Genomic DNA, 18,321 nt, shown 5'->3' with positions numbered 1-18,321 from the left:
TAGAGTATTACTGAATACTAGGAGACTGATACTATATTACTAATAAAGGAATGATTGTTTCTGATAGTTATTATTATGAAAAATTGATTTAATTATCCGTACATAACAGTCCTAAAACTGAGCTCGTGATAACATGACTACTGAGTATGAATACTGATGACATGTACATACTGATAACATATCATGAATGATAACTAAATTTTGATAACTGATATTTCTGATAGCACGAGTTCCAGGAACTGATAGCATAAATGAATTTATCTGGCAGTCCTAAATCTAATGGAACTAGTTGAGTTCAGTATTGTATCTGAGTTAACTATATCTGACAGTCCTGATATCCCAAAAAACTATCTGAGTTCTTTTACTAAGACTGATACTAAAACTATGGGATATAGTTATCTAACCGACATACCCCAAATATGCTATAATAGCTAAGCTGGGGTTCAATCTCTGCCCTAATTGAAGGGTGTCAATATTACGCCATCGGTAAGGACATGCTATCAGTGACCCTCATCTGGCAGGTGCTCTAAAGAGAATGGTGGGAACCCTCATCTTACAGGTTAATCCACCTCATCTACCCTCAAATGCTAGGTATTGATGTCTAAACCTATGATGGCTACATAGTACTGGAATGCAAGGACTGCTTCTAAGAATCACACTCTCTACTGGCAGTAAGTTCCTATCCTTTGGTTAGTTCGGTGCTGAATCCTACTTCCAATTGAATGACACTGAACTGAATAAACTGAACTAATTTCCTATTTTATACTAGAATTAACTAAACTTTTTCTGATTGTTCTGTTTAACTAAATTGAACATGGACTGAGTTTATTGAGTTCCGATGACTAGGGGAACATAACTGAATTCTGTTAACTGACTAAATGCTACTGAGTTCTGTTAGCTAACTAAGTTTAATGATATCTTAACTGAATACTGAACTAAATTGTACTGATACTGAGATTCACTAAATTCCATAGGTTGACGAAATATTGCTAAGATTACATAGATTACTGAGTAAAATTGAACCGATTCTACCTTTTCTTGAGTTTTCCTAAGTCATGAGACCGACTAAAGTCTACTGAACATGGCTTGACTGAGAGTACCGTGAAAACATGACATGGCTCTAGGCACATATACAAGTACCCCCAGGAGTCGATAGAAGGAAACTGACACTTCTTGACATTCTTGAACACATGATCAATATCAACCATTCATAATAGAATAAGTTAGGGATTTCATGAAGTACATGGTAAACATAATCTTGTTCATGGTAGGAATGTATATAATCAAGATCATAATTTCATACTCTAACATCATGACATTCCAACAACATATTCATTTTACAAGACTAGCATGTAAGCCATTCAAGCATGAGGTCAATGGCATGACTTCACCTTTTAGGCCATATTAATCCATCCTACATGTTTCTTGTTTCTCTTAAACATTCAATCAAACACCTTTCATGCACAACTTAGGCATAGGTGAAATTATAAAATTTTCATAAAGTATAAATCACCAAATTCATGGACTTCAACTTATATTTCAGCATAGTTTCATGATTTCACATAAAGATCCCAACTTGGGAATCATTAAACAAAAACAACATGATCATCAACGTCCAACTTGAAATTTCAAGAACTCAACATAAAGTTCATATGAATAATATTACAAAATAAATTAGTTTTCATGATTCTTGAGATAACTCATGAAATTAAAAATTCAATTTAACATCATCAACATCAACATAATCATCCCACCATAAAATATTCATGATATATGACTTAAAACTTGATTCTTGAGCTCCATGGATGAAAGGAATCCATGGATGAACACTATGCATACCTTACTTCTTCATTTTACGAAGATCAACAGAGAGAATTTCTTGAAATTAAATTCCCAATTGCAAACCCTCTTCTTGCTCTTAATGAATTTTGAGAGAAATCAAGCATGTGTTACTAAATTATGTTGAATCTCGTATCTGTGTATATATATAGAGGTGGGAAAGACTAAAATACCCTTGGAGAAAGAGAGAAAGATGCAGCTGTCCTATGTTGTTTATAGGATGATAGGCTGTAGTAAATTGATCATAACTTTTTACTCCAATGTTCAAATTCGATGAAACCAATTGCATTGGAAAGAAGAATCAAACATATTGGTATTGATATATAGCAACTCTTACAGTTCATTATATGCAGGAAGTTAAAATAGTTTGAAGTGGAATGAAATTTTTGACCTGAAATGCGTCCGAAATGCGGAAGCATTTCAAACCAGTGAGTTAGCCAATGAAATGAGCCCAAAATGCACTCGGAATGTGTCCAATACATACTAGGGACTTTCCCCATATCAAAACAACTTGATAATTAAAAAATGGAGGTCAGGAAGGTCATCAAATAAATCCCTAAAGTTAGGAGGTCTAAAATGAGAGTAAGTGTTGAACTTGAACACTTAGCAAAAAAATTTTCTAAGTGTTGGAATCTCTCATGGAGCTTTACGAGCTAAATTTCATATGCGATTTTTATGGGGTATTACAATATGTACCCCTTGGGAATATTCATCCTCTAATGAGACTGACTGAGAGGGGAGAAGAGACAATTGACATGAGTATTGCGCATGAACGACTGAATACGATTTCATGGCTGACATGACTGACCAACTAAATATATCATACTTAACATGCATGTATGATGCATGCGTAACTAATTTATAAACGAAGGAATGAGTGTTCTGATGAACTAAGATTTCTCAAAATGAGAATGCATATTTGTTGTATAACTGATAAGCTGAGTCCGTACATATCTAATGCATGATTATATGACTAACTTGATACGTGAATGCATGAATGAAAGTATTTATAAGCTGACCACACATATCCGATGCGTGGATACATGACTTAACTTACTCATGAACATACGACTGAACATACAATGGTAATGGTACCAAGTTTGGTACTAAAGTATGAACATGATAATGAGTAAGCACAAGGAAGACTATTATGTTGAACTAAAAATACCGATGTGTCTGAGATTAATCACTTAATAAGCATGAGCAAAAACATGAGAACATAAATGATTCTGGATCATAATATATAAGTTAAACTGAGTCTGTAATGCGTGACATGGACAGAGTATCGTGGGATAAACTGAGCCATTAAGAACATAGATTACGACTACAATTTAGTGCTAGTATGCCAACAGATAGCATTAACAGTGAGTTTATACATTCAGGTTCAGTTTTTAAGATGAGTTTATCCTTCATACATATAATTGTGCATCATTGTTTCCTAGACTCTAGAGTAGATTGATTATAGTTCAGTTTAGAGTGTAGTAAAGTGTTCACAAATTTATAGTGTTGGCTTGAAGCTAAGGGGGAGATGACAGAGAAAGTGATAAAGTCAGGACCTCAGACTCTAGTAGTGATGTCAGTATGTGTAGAAGAGCAGTAAGTATGATTTTGGAGCATGAGTTATCTAGCAAAGCCAGCATTTAGTCCACCAGTAAAATTCACATAAATTGTTTTCTCATTTTTTCATCTAGTCAGGCTATCAGAATCTCAGACCTGTAACTAATCCAAGATATAATATACTAGTGGTGGCAAGTATCGCTCAGTTTATGCATTATGCATTAGTTTCATCTCCTAGATGATTAGTTATGATCTAGCTCGTAGATGCCTTGTGCATCACTCCAATATATTGACAAATTAAGTGTTCTTAGAGGGATATAGCTTCCCAAGGGGGAGATACCCTATAACTCCTCGATGTTTTCAAGTTCTTAACTCTATTAAGTTGTATGTATAGATATACTCTCTAAAGATAGTATTAGTTATCATTGCATAGTAAGTCATGCATTCATGAGAACAGCTCAGTCATGCATTCATGCCTTAGATATACATGTCCATTATGAGAATTTAGCTTATAAGTAGCTTCAGCTATGTGTTCCATGCATTAGATATGCATGTTCATTGTAAGAACTCAGTATATCAGCAGTTCTAGTCATATAATTATGTTTAAGATATTCTCATCCCTTAAGTAAGCTCAGTTGATCAGTACTTTTATCTTAGTCAGCGACATTCGAGGACTAATGTTCCCAAGGGGGAGATACTATAATAACTTGTAAGTTTTCTAAGTTGTTAAAGACTTTTTATCTTGTCAAGAAAAGCTTACCACTCAAAAAAATTTAGCTAAATGCTGAAACTTTCTCATTTAGACCTCCGATCTTTGGGTATTTATTTGACGACCTTCCCGACATCCGTTTTCGATTTTTAATTTTTTTTACGATGGGGAAAGGTCGTAGTACATCCCGATTTAGTTTCATAATTTTTAGAGTAGCGTAAGGGCACGTTTGGTGTGCCGAAATAGTAGCAAAAAGCAGTTATGAGGTGCCCAGTTTCCAGAATTTTAGGGTCGAATTATAACGATCATAACATCCGGTATATAATGAACTGGATGAGCTGATATATATAAAATAAAATATATTTGAGTCTTATTTTTAATGAAATTAGTTCCATATAATTTGAACATAGTAGTAAAAAGTTATAGCCAATGAACTTCAGCATATCAAAACAGTAACTGAGGGAAAGATGTGACCTTAATTGTTTCCTTAGGGGCATTTTGGTCATCTTCCACCCCTATATATACCCCTTAATATGGAATTCAGCATATTTTCATCCAAAATATGCTTCTTTTTGATTAATTTCTCAAGAACAACATGCTTTAACCCCAAAACAAATATCAAGATCTTCCAGAATTTAGCCGTAGAAATTCAAAGATAATTAAAGATTCGGAATCCTCATTGTAAGAGCTACAAGGAGAACCTACCAAACTTACTAATAGAGTTCTGGAAGCAAGAGTTCATCTGGATTCATAAACTTGGGGTATGCAAGTGTTGATTTTTGGGTTCCTTCCACCCAAGAAGCTCATGAACCCTTTTTCATAAATTTAAAGATTTTATTTTTGATGAGTTTTATGATTTATGTGGTATAAAATTTGTGTTCTTGATGTTGTTGAAGTTAAATTTATGTTTTGATGATAAAAACTCAAGTTTAGACCCTCATATGTGTTGATCTTATTGTGTTCATAATAAAGCCTTCGTGAGAAGTATGTTGAATTATTTAATTATGTTGATTGGTGTGATGTTGATATATGCTAATTCATATTGGAAATAGTTATATTTTCCATGTATGTTGAATCATGATCATATCATGTTGGAATCTTTGTGTGATGAACCGTTTGATGGAGTCATGACATATAGAAGTAGTAGTTGTTGAATAACTAAAGCATGCTCCCTACATGTTATATAAAATGCCTATACGAAGAAAATAGTACCATCGTAGTATGTTGAGTATAAAATCTATGATGTTTATGATAAATCCTTCAAGATTATTTGATTTCATAGATTTATATTAGATCTAAATAGACATTAATTATGATGTAAGATTGAGTTTAATTCCATGATTTACCTCAAGATTCATGAAAAATAATTAGTTGTGGTATGATTTATGTAACTACAAGTTGGATGAAGAATCCATAAGTGGATTTAAGTGTATTAATGATTATGTTGTTGATTGGATTTATAACCCATGACTAAGTGTATGATTTATGTGAAATTAATAATTATTATGTATGTAGTACTATGTGAACTCATATTAGAGCTTTGAGATGGTGAACTTGGTGTTGGAATCGTGATATTAAGTATTGATTAGTATTATGTTTAAATACTATGCCTTCCAAGTAATTGATGAATGGTGGTGTGAATTAAACAACACAAATTATATCATGTAAACATGTGTACTAGTTCATGCCATTCAAGTGTTTGATAAAGTGCACATGTGAAGAAAATAGATTCATTATAATATGTTGACAAGAAATTCCCAAGCTATGTATAAGCTAAGCATGCCAAGTGTTTGTTAAAAAGCTTTAGTGAATGGATGGTAACATGTTAGCATGAAATCTTTAATTATGTATCTTGAATGCATGTCATGTTTTTTGCATGATCTTGTGGAATGAGTTATGAAGTGTTGGGTTGCATTTCCTATAAAAATACATGTTAGTATTTCCAAGTTCTAAAAGTGATATTTTATTGAGCATATTGTGATGACGTTGATGTAATATTAGTCATATATTCAAGAGTTGAGTCCTGTCTATTTCCCTCCATTGAGTCCTGGGGGTATTATACCCGAAAAATATAGCTGTGTGCCTAGAGCCGAGTCAATCTCAAGATAATCTCAGTCATGCTATGATCAGTAGAACTCAGTCAATGACTTAACAAAAAAAAACTCAGTAATCTAAGTATGCAGTCTAATCAAGCTCAGTACTCAACTCAGATATCAGCTGTATTCAGTATCTAATCAAGATTTCAGTAAAACTAAATAAGATACGAAATTTAGTAGTATTTCGTTAGATACGGAAGCAAGCAAACTCAGTCAGATCAATAATGTAATATGATCAGTAATAGATTCAGCTCAGTCTAAGCTCAGTTAAGAATCAGTTCAGTTTCTTTCAGTTGGGAGTAGGACTTAGCACTGAGTGAGCTCAAGGATGGAAACTTACCTTTTAGTAGAGGGCGTCATTCTTAGAAGCAATCCTTGTGCTCCAGAACTACGTAGCCAACGTAGGTTGAGACATCATACCTGCGAGTTGAGGGTAGTTGAGGTAGTTTAACCTGTTAGATGAGGGCTCCACCATTCTCGTTTGAGTACCTGATAGATGAGGATCACATAAAGTTATCTTTACAAGTGGCGCAGTACTGACACCCTTCGAACTGAAGTACAGGTTGGACCCCGACTTAGATAGGTAGGCCATGTCGATTAGGTGACTACTTCCTGTAGTCACAATTTCAAAATCAATCTCAGACTTCAAGAAAGAGCTCAGCTCAGTGTATAGAATTAAAGGTTGTTAGATAAAGGCCATCAAGTATGATTATTTCAAATTTTGAAGATTCGTTGCTAGATAGGCTGTTCTCAAAATCAGTTATCAAATAGTATTATTATCCATAGATTTAGAGACTATAGGGTTTATGTCAGAGTCAAGCAATCATTCTTATTATTAGTAGATTTGGAGATAACTTGTTAGAATGGGTTCCTATCAGTTTCAGAAGCTTCAGATACTCGTAATCTCATTATATTCAAAAATTTCAGAATTTCAATATATTAAGTATCAGTTACCATAGTTAGCCTAAGTATGCTCGGTGACAATATGTGCAGTATGTCCAGTAATTACAGATTCTTTATGCATGGTAATCGAGCTCTTGGATATTATTCAATTAAGTTAAGTTAATGCATAAGACCTTGGATTTAGCCTTACCTCATTTGTATACTCAGTACATTCCAACGTATTAACGTATTTGTGCTATAGTGTTCTAAATTTATTAGACACCATAGATTCAGAGACACGAGTTCCAGATCAACAGTAGCAGTTTAATACCAACAAGTGAGTCCTCATATTTCGAGGATGGATTATTATTTCATCACATTATTATATTTAGTTTATTTTACTAGACGGAGTTAGTTGAGGACATGTCCCATCAACTTCATAGTTTAGACTGTTTAGAGGTTTTACAGACAGCTATATAAGTATTCAGTTTGCAGAATAATATATTTTAGATATTTTGAACCTTATGGCAAGTTTATGCTATTTTTTCACATGTATTTTATTTTATTATGCAGTGAAAAAGTATAGATATCAGAAGAGGGTTAGCTTGTGGTTCTTTGGGATCATGAGCACTGTGTGACATTCTGATTACAGAAAATAGGGGCGTTAAAAAAGCATAATTTGCTTTCATTATACATTAGTGTACTATTTTAAGGTGGATTTCCTAAAAGTTCTGACCCTAAGTATGGGAGTATTATTTAGCACCAAGTTAGTCTTGAATCCAAGGTTTATGCCCCAGAATTACTAGCCAACATAGGATACTAATTTACCCCAAGAGTGTTAAGATAGTGATCACTAAAGTCAAGGTTTTATTCCGATGGTAAGGGTAGAACATCTCTCCCCAATGTGGCAAGACGTTCGAGTACATGTTAGCTCACATAGTTTATGTCAGTTACAAAAAACTCCCAAGTTCCCAAAAGAGTCCCAAAGTTCCATAGTCATAAGTCTTTGGATTCCTAAAGTTTCAAAACAAGTTCTTTATTCTCCTTAAGATAAAAGTATAAGTTTGAAAGTTATTGTTTTGAGATTCCTTTTAGGTTTACAATATTTGAGAATAAGAGGAGAGTATAGATTTTAGAACTAAGTATAATTACTCACGAGATTTATATTACATGTTTCATTGTTCATGACTTACGAGATTTATATATCCGACTTATTCAAGCTATGCGAGTCATTCATATTTCCATGCATGGTTTCATAATGACTAATGATATTGTTTACTTAATGCATACACCCCTATATACTCAGTACATCCTCATAGTACTGATCCATATATACGTCTGTGTGCTACATTGCCTCATAATGTAGGTTCAGGTGTTCAGTCTCAGCCTCAATAGTAATTCTCAAGTACCTTTGCCTACACTCCGTAGTTGGTGAGTCCTCATGGTTCAAGGACGTATTTCTCAGATTTTCAGTCTTGATATCAGTTGTTATGGCTTTCAGTTAAATAGAGTCAGTTGGGGGTTTGTCCCAATGAATCTCTTGTTCAGTAGTAAGTAGAGGCTTGTCAGATTAGACTAGTAGTTGAGTTCAAGATTTTCAGTATTGATTTCTCAGACGATTATTTCATTTGTTTCAATTCAGATTTGACATGATATAGTGTCGTTTCTTGACTTATGTATCCTAAAGTAGGTGTTACAAGTAGTTGCAGGCTCAAAAAATTAGTTTGGGGCTACTTGTGGCATTAAGCACCGTGTGATGTTACAGGATGAGATTTCGGGGCATTATAACTTGTCATTTTACATTGCTAATAAGCACCACACATAATATGAATATAAACAATGAATGTGTATTTAGATGACATGAATACTAATCACATTTACAAGGTTATTCAAGTCATGATCACAAAATAATCCAACAACAGAGTTTACTAACCATAATCCCAATATGTACATCAGTCATTCATCGAGAATCTAGGTCTCATAGTATTTCGTAGTCCAACTTATGGTGGCTCAAGTCCCACTTCTAAATCCTAAGAATGCAAAACTTACTAAGACAAGTCTAGTTTCTACCTAGAATTAGGCTAAGTTATTTATTTTTGACATATGGGCTTACCAATCCTTACTAGGTCTATAGGGAAACCCTCATCAAGAATCCTTCGTAAGTCAACCCAACAACAAGGTCATTTCCTATCTAGGCATTATATAGGTCAATACACTCCCAAGGATAGAGATGTATACCATTCATGTCTATCTAGAACAACTTCAGTGTTCTCACACTAGTCATGAGATCACAAATAAGCTAACCAAGGTCCTAGACTAAGGGTCAAATATCATACCTTATAAATTAATAGCCTATAGCAATCAATAAATCCCAAGTTCACCATTTAATCAACTATAGTATAAATTCCCTGCCCAATCTTGCTAGATTTCAATAATTACATTATAAACAAGCGCAATCTAGTCTACGAGTAAGCCTAACCTACCTTGAGTCCAAGCAACTCACGAAACAGGGAGCTTTTCCTTTCCCTTTTGTGAAGCTTCCTGTTCGACAAGAAATGCTATAAAAAATACAATCTAAGCATTACAACAAGAATGATAATACCCATTATGGCAGTATTGTGGCATGGATTTTAGATGGACACCAAAACCCCAATTGGGTTTCACCCATGGAAAGGAGTTTCCAAGACCAGCCCATAACCTTAGTATCTTTAGGGAGTTAAAATCGTAAAGTAATTTGAGTCAATCACTTAATTTTGGGGCTAGAATTGGCCCTTAATGATTTAGGGGTTTTGAGTTAAGAAACCATGAAATCAATAGTAAATTAGAGGAATTGTTATCTTAGATTGTAGAAAGAATCCATCACACAAGTTTTTTAAGCTCCAATTAAACCCATAAGACACACTTATAAGATTGTACACTTCATTAGTGTTTATAGGTTAAGAAAGAGGCACAAAATGGCAAAAAATCATGCAAGACAACATTTAAATATGGACAAACAAGCTATCAGATGGTGCAGTCATGGCCCCCGCCTTACCGCAGATGCGACACCGCGGTCATACCTCTTTCACTGCGGTTTTGGTATCTCTGTTCATTCTATGCATGGCTGAAGCATGAAACATGGTTCTGAGTTTTGGATAGTGCCTCGGGATGTATTTGAGGTACGTTTCAAACCAACGGGATATGTAACCCCATAGTTTTCGACATTTTGAACACATTGTCAATGTTGGATTTCTCATATGAGCTATATTACTAAGGTTTTTACTTAGTGGTCAATTAGGACCAACAAAGACTTCAAATTGAAAAAGGGGTTCTAAAACCCAAACGAATTGTCAAGTAACCAAGCTATCGATCCCCGAAAGTCATTACTGACTTGGGATAGCTATTGAGAAGCTCTATTAGAGGAAGTATGCAAGATTACGGATAATGACCGAAAGTGTCATTACAATACATGACTGAGCTAAAGACACCCTAATGCTAAACTATTCTTCAGATTTCAAACTCGAAATCTAATATTCCCTTCTCTTTCCAAATATGTGTACTATGAACTACTAAGAATATCCGCATCATCATTCAAGTGCTATCTGCATAATTGTATCATAGCTAACCTCGACCTAATGAAATTGACCCACCAAAAATCTGCACGAACTAGAATATGAACAATTCCTCATAAAGTCCCACCTTAATAGCCAAATGGTCATAACTAATGTATATAATCTTAGCTAAATCCAATAACTTATTCGGATGACCCTCAAAACCAATATTCATCAGTGTTAGCAGTACCTCTCAAATTTGAATGACCCTCTTTCGAATACCCCACCAACTATGGGTAAAACCATACAAAGTTTAACTAGAATACATTATTTTCACTTAATAGACAGTAAAATTTTTTATGAACATAAAAACCTTGGTCGAATGTCATTTAAACCAATACTAAGTATGAACAAACTATACTTCTAGAATCCAATAAGTATAATCCACATGGACCAAATAAAGTTGAGCCGGTACATCTTGAAGATGCCTAGTCAGATAGTGAATGAAGACTCAACTGTGTCAAACATCAAACTAAGGTTGCAACCAAGTTACATCATACTAGCTAAATTCTCAACACCAAAGTTGAACCGTTCAATCATACCTATATAAAACATTCATGTCAATGATTAAGCATTCATACTCCAAAATCTACAAAGACTAAATAGCTTCTTTGAACGCCTAAAACACAAGTGCATCTGAAAAGCATAATCACAATGGAGGAAAAGACTAGCTGAATATACAAGAATTAAAGCCACATATGCTAAATGGAACAGTACAACAAGGAATAACCAAAAACATAATGGGAATGAAAGGACTCCTGACAATAGCCAAATATTAAGTAACTCGAAATAATATGGTCATAGCCTAAATTTTTTCAAACCAATACTCAATCTATGGGAACGAACAATCTCTCCCAAAGACATCTACTTCAATATTTGACAACTGATATAGAAGCACATATAACCAATCAAAAGCATCCCATAAAGACATATTAGGATGAATAAATATCGACATGAGAAATTTCTAAATTCACCTAATTAAACAAACCTCAACTCAATAAGATCCTAAACCACATCATAGAAATAATAGAGAACCAATATTATCTAACAACAAGATCAAGACTACTACGTGGAGATGAACCATACCAATAAAAATCTCAAACCTCAAACTTATTAACTATAGAAAAAAGATCGCTCATGCAAAAGATTACAATATAGCTAGGGAAGGAAAAAAACCTACCCTTAATTTCACAACCCACTCAATAACCAATCAATCCTTATTAAAACATAAGAGAAACCAACCAACCAAAATAGTAATTTAAGACAATTAGACAAGAATAAAAAGAAAGGATACTAACTAAATAATGCTAGTCTAGTTGTCTATCAAGAAAGAATTAATAAACATAAGAAAAACAATAATAACACCAATATAAAGTTTAGGTGGCAAAAAATGAAAAGTATAACTAGTACCACTCTAAGATCCTAACAAGGCCAAAATGCAAAAGAAAAGGAACTCTAACCCCTGTGCTACACCTTAAGGAAATCTAAATAATAATCCACTTTATCTAATATTGAAAAAATAATCTATGATGGTAATTAGATGTGCATAAATCCTCACAAAGGCTCACCACAATAAATTTTATAGTTTCAAGATATTTAACCCCCGATGGGTGTGAAAAGCCCAACACTATTCAAATAGAAAAAAATATATTAAATTATAATTGTACCTCTTACAATGTAATCTAAAGTTATAGTCCCTAACTACCCAAAGAAGTATGAACCTAAACACGTACAAACCTAGATCGAGCATCAGCATGATCTATTGAAACATTAAGTGCAGTGCCTCTAGTCAAAGGTGCTACAAGTCAAAAAGTCTGATTTAGTTTTACTGACTGCCTAAAAATCCTATGCCGTCAACACCATAAACTAATGGACTATCTCCCTACATTCATAACTAACCTCTAAAGCCCTAACCTAGTAAGAAACTTAAGTTGAACCATGTTGTATGACCAACTTATGCCTGAGGCACTACCTAGACCAGTAACCAACCATTCCACACTTAAAATGTCATGAGATGAACAAGGGACTGACCGTGATGGGTATCTAAAGTCCCACATGGATCGGTTATCACCATCTTCACCTAACCTACTCTGATCAACAACCACAAGTGTCGGATGAATCCCAAATATATAACCAGATAGTGTAAACTAAGATAAACACTAATTCATGATATATCAAAGCCAAACACTGATAACTAGACAACATTCCATTACTAGGATGATCCCCTCATAACAACACACCCAAGTCCACAGTAATCAAACAAAGCCTCTACAAACCAAAGTGAATAAAATATCGGGACATGCCCCCAATAATAGAAAAAAAACATAGTCTAAACAAAGTCTATGACATAAGTGATATACACTATGAAATAGGGCCTTCCGAAGTATGGAAGATCACCACCTCAATGTCAACTCAAGAACTACTCAAACACCTGATGACTGTGTAGGATAAGTAGAAGAGGCTTTGATACCTGCATTGCTTGGGGATATAATATCCGAAGATGGTTAGCAGTTGGAGAGCTAGCATTTAATACAGGGATGGAGGAATAAAGTAATGCCATCATTCAAAACCTAGTTAAATAACCATATGCACTAATATACATACATATTTATCATACCGAGATAGGGAACAAGGTTTAGCATGCATTAAGAAATCTTTACCTGGACTATGTTCCATTACAGTCATATAACACGGCACCCACAAGCTGTATGGGTACAACTCTCCCCTAGCTGGAAGAACCCAAGTGGTGTAGCTACGTGAACCTAAGAATATCCATATCCACATATGCCTTTATAGGGGACTCTAACCCCAAAATAATCAAGATGGTGTAAGCACCAATGAATACAATATGAGGGACTCAAACCTCCCATTCATATATTTATTCAGGGGACTAAAACCTCCTGATCATATATATACCCACATCAGCTAGTGTAATTTCCAGTGTTACTCCCTTAGACTCTACTTTCATGGCCCAGATACAGATCCTACTTTAAAGCCCAAATTAAAGCATTCATTAAACATACAAAACCATTATTCGAATTACTTACCAAAGGCAGCCCTCTAGTATTGTCATACCAACTCTACTTGTAAGCAAATAACATGACTTAACCATTATTAATCTACTTTGAGACTCAAACCTATTATCTAAACAATGACATTAATTCAATTTAACATTTAGGAACTCGCACTCATTTAGCAAATTAATCCACTAAAGTTATAATTCCAGTCAATTTATTACCAAAAACGCCTTCATAAAATAATTTACCAATCATCAACATTCATAGGCCAATGCCTTAGTTCAAAACACAAGTCATATGTCACAATATTCTTCTCATTGACATTTCCACAAATAAGTTGAGTGCACACCATTGTCAAACCATTATTTACGCCTAAACCATCATGTCTAGGGCTAAATATAACCCATTCATCAAACGACCATATCCATGCACCCACATATACAAAACCTTTATCAAAACATGTATAATCATAATCTAAACCATTGGAAAACAATACTCAACATTATGCATTCAAACCCTCAACCATGGCTTTCAACACCACCATTAATGATTCATGAACAATGTTTAAAACATATGAATTTGTGAACTAACAATGTAGAAATAGTCAAATGCATCAGTTATGAATATTCATTGAGTTATTTTTTATCCTTAAGAATCTAGATGGTAAGCTTGAAGAAACCCTAGCCCAAACTTTCTTGAGAAGTTTTAGAGTGAGTTTAGAGAGTGTTTGATCTACTAATTAGTAGAATGAATTCCCAATAAGTGTTATAATACATGGGGTCTTAAGGGCTGAGGGTGGGAAATGTGAAAAATAACCTCAACTTAAAAGCTGTAGAAAACTTGTAGTCGGGTACACCCTTAAACTTATCACTGCAACATACAAATAGTAAACTTAAGTCATCACAAGATCAGAAAATTTGACACTATATTCTTTCCAACATACGAATCCCTAGCCTAACTCATCACGGAACCATATAACTAATACCATCAAAGTATATCTAAGGTAGAACATCAAGGGCTAGGCACTGGATAACATACGATTATACTCAACGCTCTCATAATATCAACATATGACTCATATGGAGTCTATAGTACCAATGATAGAATTTATCTAACAACACACTGACCAATATATGACTAGGGTTCGTAGAAACATCACCACGACATAGGTATTATGGTGTGAGTTGTATGATGAACAGAAGGTTCAAAACTCAAAAAATTTTCAAGGGCCATTGTTCGGAGTGTTTTAATCTCCCCCACATAGGATCATTGATCTTAGAAATATAGGACAAGTCAATACAAGAATGATCTATACTCTACACACCTCTACTCTTACTTTTAAGATAAAAAACAAAATACCAAGGAATTCATAATCTACTATTAACAAAGAAAGAAAATAAGGATGTCAAGATCAATACATACCTCAAGCACAAATTTTTGAAAAGGGGAATAGGAATAAATACTTGTACTTCATGTGCTCTTCGACTTTCAAAGAGGTTCCTCAGACTTTTGGTTCCGCCGTAGAACATTTATCGAAGCCACTGCTTTCATTCACTACTGACGAACTTCTCGATCTAAGATCTTTACCGAAACTTGCTCATAGGAAAATAAATCTAAAATATCAAGGTACTCTAAGGGAACAACCAAAGAATGATCTGCAAATTATATTTGTAATATGGAGACTTAGAATATCGGGTAAATGGAATCATGCCAGATGACAGTTCCAAATCATATGCAACACTACTAACCCTTCTCAAAACCATATGTGGGAAAACGTACTAGGGACTAAGCTTCACTTTTTTCCTAAAATGCATTACTCCCTTCATGGGTGACACCTTTAAGAACACCTAATCTCCATTTTTCTCAACGTCTGCATAGGACTTTTGAAGACTTTAGGCGGTCCTAATCCTATCCCAAATAACCTTTACCCTCTTTATTTCTTGTTGAAGAAAATTCATGCCAAATATTTTCCCTTCACCAACTACAAACCATCTAATAACAGATCTAAACTTTATTAATCCAATACGAAATAGAGAGTGAGTAGATAGTAAGATCTTTTAAATTTCTAAATTTCTTGCTTAAGGAGGAATCTTGTATGTAGTTGATCAAACAAAACTAGAAGTCTCATGCTGAAGTTAATCCATTTATAGTGTTTTAACTAAAATTGAAAATGACTAAGTAACCATTAGCTTGGTAGAGGAAAGGCCATTTTGGTAATATATTCTAGGAAATAGCTACACTAGAGGATATTATCAAGGTAAGAGAGAAGAAGTTTGAAGAGAATCCTAGTAGAATAAATAAAACTAGTGTTTTTAAGGCTCGTGCTGAGATGAACATTCAACTTAAGAGTGAAGAAGATTTTTGGAGGCAAAAGGCTGGGTATGAATGGTTCAAGGATGGAGAAAGTAATACCAAGATTTTTTACACCATTGTTAAAGGAAGGAGAAGCAGACTTAGGATTAATAGAATTCGAAATGAGTAGGGAGAATTGATGGAAGAAGTATAAGATATTTTGCAGAGAAAACAATTAATCTTTTCTAGGATCAGTTTACTAAGAAATAGGATACAAAATATTTCTCCATGTTAGATGAATTACAAAAGCTGGTGAAAGAAAATCACAAAAAGATGCAGAGGAGGAAGAAATCAAAGAAGCTGCCATGGGGTTGAATAGAAATAGTGTAGCGGGACCAGATATAATGACAGGAGCATTCTAACAAGATGCATAGGAGATTATTGAGTAGGATATTCACAAAATGGTAACTTCTTTCTTTTGTCGCTTTCAGCTTCCTAGATTCATTACCCATACAAATTTGGTATTGATACCAAAAAAGTTAGTAGTGAATAGTTTTTTTGATATGAGGCCTATTTCCCTTAGTAATTTTGTGAACAAGATTTTTTAAAGAGTTGATCATCAAATAATTAAAGGAATACTACCACAATTGATATCACCAGAATAAGCTGGTTTTTTTCACGGAAGAAATATTGCTTAAAATATACTAGTGATTCAAGAAATTATGTCTGAAATTACAAAGAGAGACAAACCACCTGACACGGTTATCAAGCTTGACATGATGAAGGAATATGACAGAGTGAAGCGGAAGTTTCTAACCAATGTATTGAGGACATTAGGATTTTCAGAGGTACTGATAGATATGATCTTCAGATTACTAGAAAATAATTGGAATTCCATAATTTTGAATGGTCAACAAAAAGGATTTCTTAAGTAAACAAGAATATTAAACCAAGTTGATCCATTGTCACCAACATTATTCATCCTAGCAGCAAAGGTGATATCAACGTCGTTGAAGAAGTTGATGCAGAATAAGGATTTTAATTTTTTCGGGATGCCAAGAGGAAGTCCAAAACTGAATCATCTGGCATTTGCTAATGATATGCTAATCCTATGTAAAGATGAGGTGAAGACTTTACAGCTGGTCACTGTAACTATTGATAAATATGAGGAAGTTTCTAGCAAAAAATAAACAAGGAAAAGAGTGCAATTTATTTGCACAAAGGATTATCCAATGGAGTAGTGATTATAGTAGAGATAGCTACTGGCATCCTGTAAAATGATTTACCTTTCATATACTTAGGTTGTCCAATCTTTTACATGAGAAGGAAGAAATATTATTTTCAGTAATTTCAGAATAAAATTACAAGTAAGGTGCAGTCATGGAATGGAAAATTGTTATCTTATGGAGGAAGGGTTTTATTGATCAAGCATGTTCTGCAAAGCATCCCTATTCATTGCTTATCATTGATGAACCTCCTTTGTATGTGTTTAATACTATTCAAAAAATGCAAGCTAAATTTTTTTGGAGAAGTAAAATTAGAGAAAAAGGGAAGACATTGGGTGAAATTGCAAATAATATGTTTACCACAAGATGAAGGTGGATTAGGATTTGGAAGGATTGGTGATATTTCTATGTAATTATTAGGCAAGCTTTGATAGAATTTTAGGACCACAAAGTTAGTATGGAAGGAATATATGTTAAATAAATATTGTAAAAAAGAGCATGAAAAACTAGTCATGTGAAAAACTGGTGCTGGTGGATCTCAAATATGGAAGAAGATGCTTATTGCCAGGGATTTGGTGGAATATCTTATTATATGGCAACTGAATCAAGGAAATTCTGATATCTTGTTAGATAACTCTACTGGTCAAGGAGATCTTTACTCCATAATGAAAGGAGGACAAGATGAGTAAGAATAGTATAAGTAGGCAAAATAGTTGGTACGAGAATGAAATTGGGATGAACAACTGATTAGAGCATTATTCACAGAGGAGATGGCAGATCATATTCTTAATTAGGTGATACCTCCATTAGAGGAAGGGGAAGATTGGCCAATATGGAGTATTGAACCAAAAGGTCTATTTATAGTCAAATCAGCTTGGTAGTATATAAGGAATTGTAAAAGTATTGACAACACATTCAAGAGGATATGGGTGAAAGGTTTGCCTCTCAAGATATATTTTTCATGTGGAATTTATGGAGAAGGATAATTCCAGTAGATGATACAACATAAAGATTTTGATTGCTAGGTCCTTTTAAATATTGGTGTTGTGAGGAAACAGAAGTGGAGACAATAGCACATGTCTTCAGAAATTGTTTTTATGCTAACAGGACCTG

Source organism: Capsicum annuum, chromosome 10 (assembly GCF_002878395.1).
Source record: "Capsicum annuum cultivar UCD-10X-F1 chromosome 10, UCD10Xv1.1, whole genome shotgun sequence".
Classification (NCBI taxonomy): domain Eukaryota; kingdom Viridiplantae; phylum Streptophyta; class Magnoliopsida; order Solanales; family Solanaceae; genus Capsicum; species Capsicum annuum.
The sequence above is the reverse complement of the archived record's forward strand: the minus strand, read 5'-3'. Positions refer to the sequence as shown.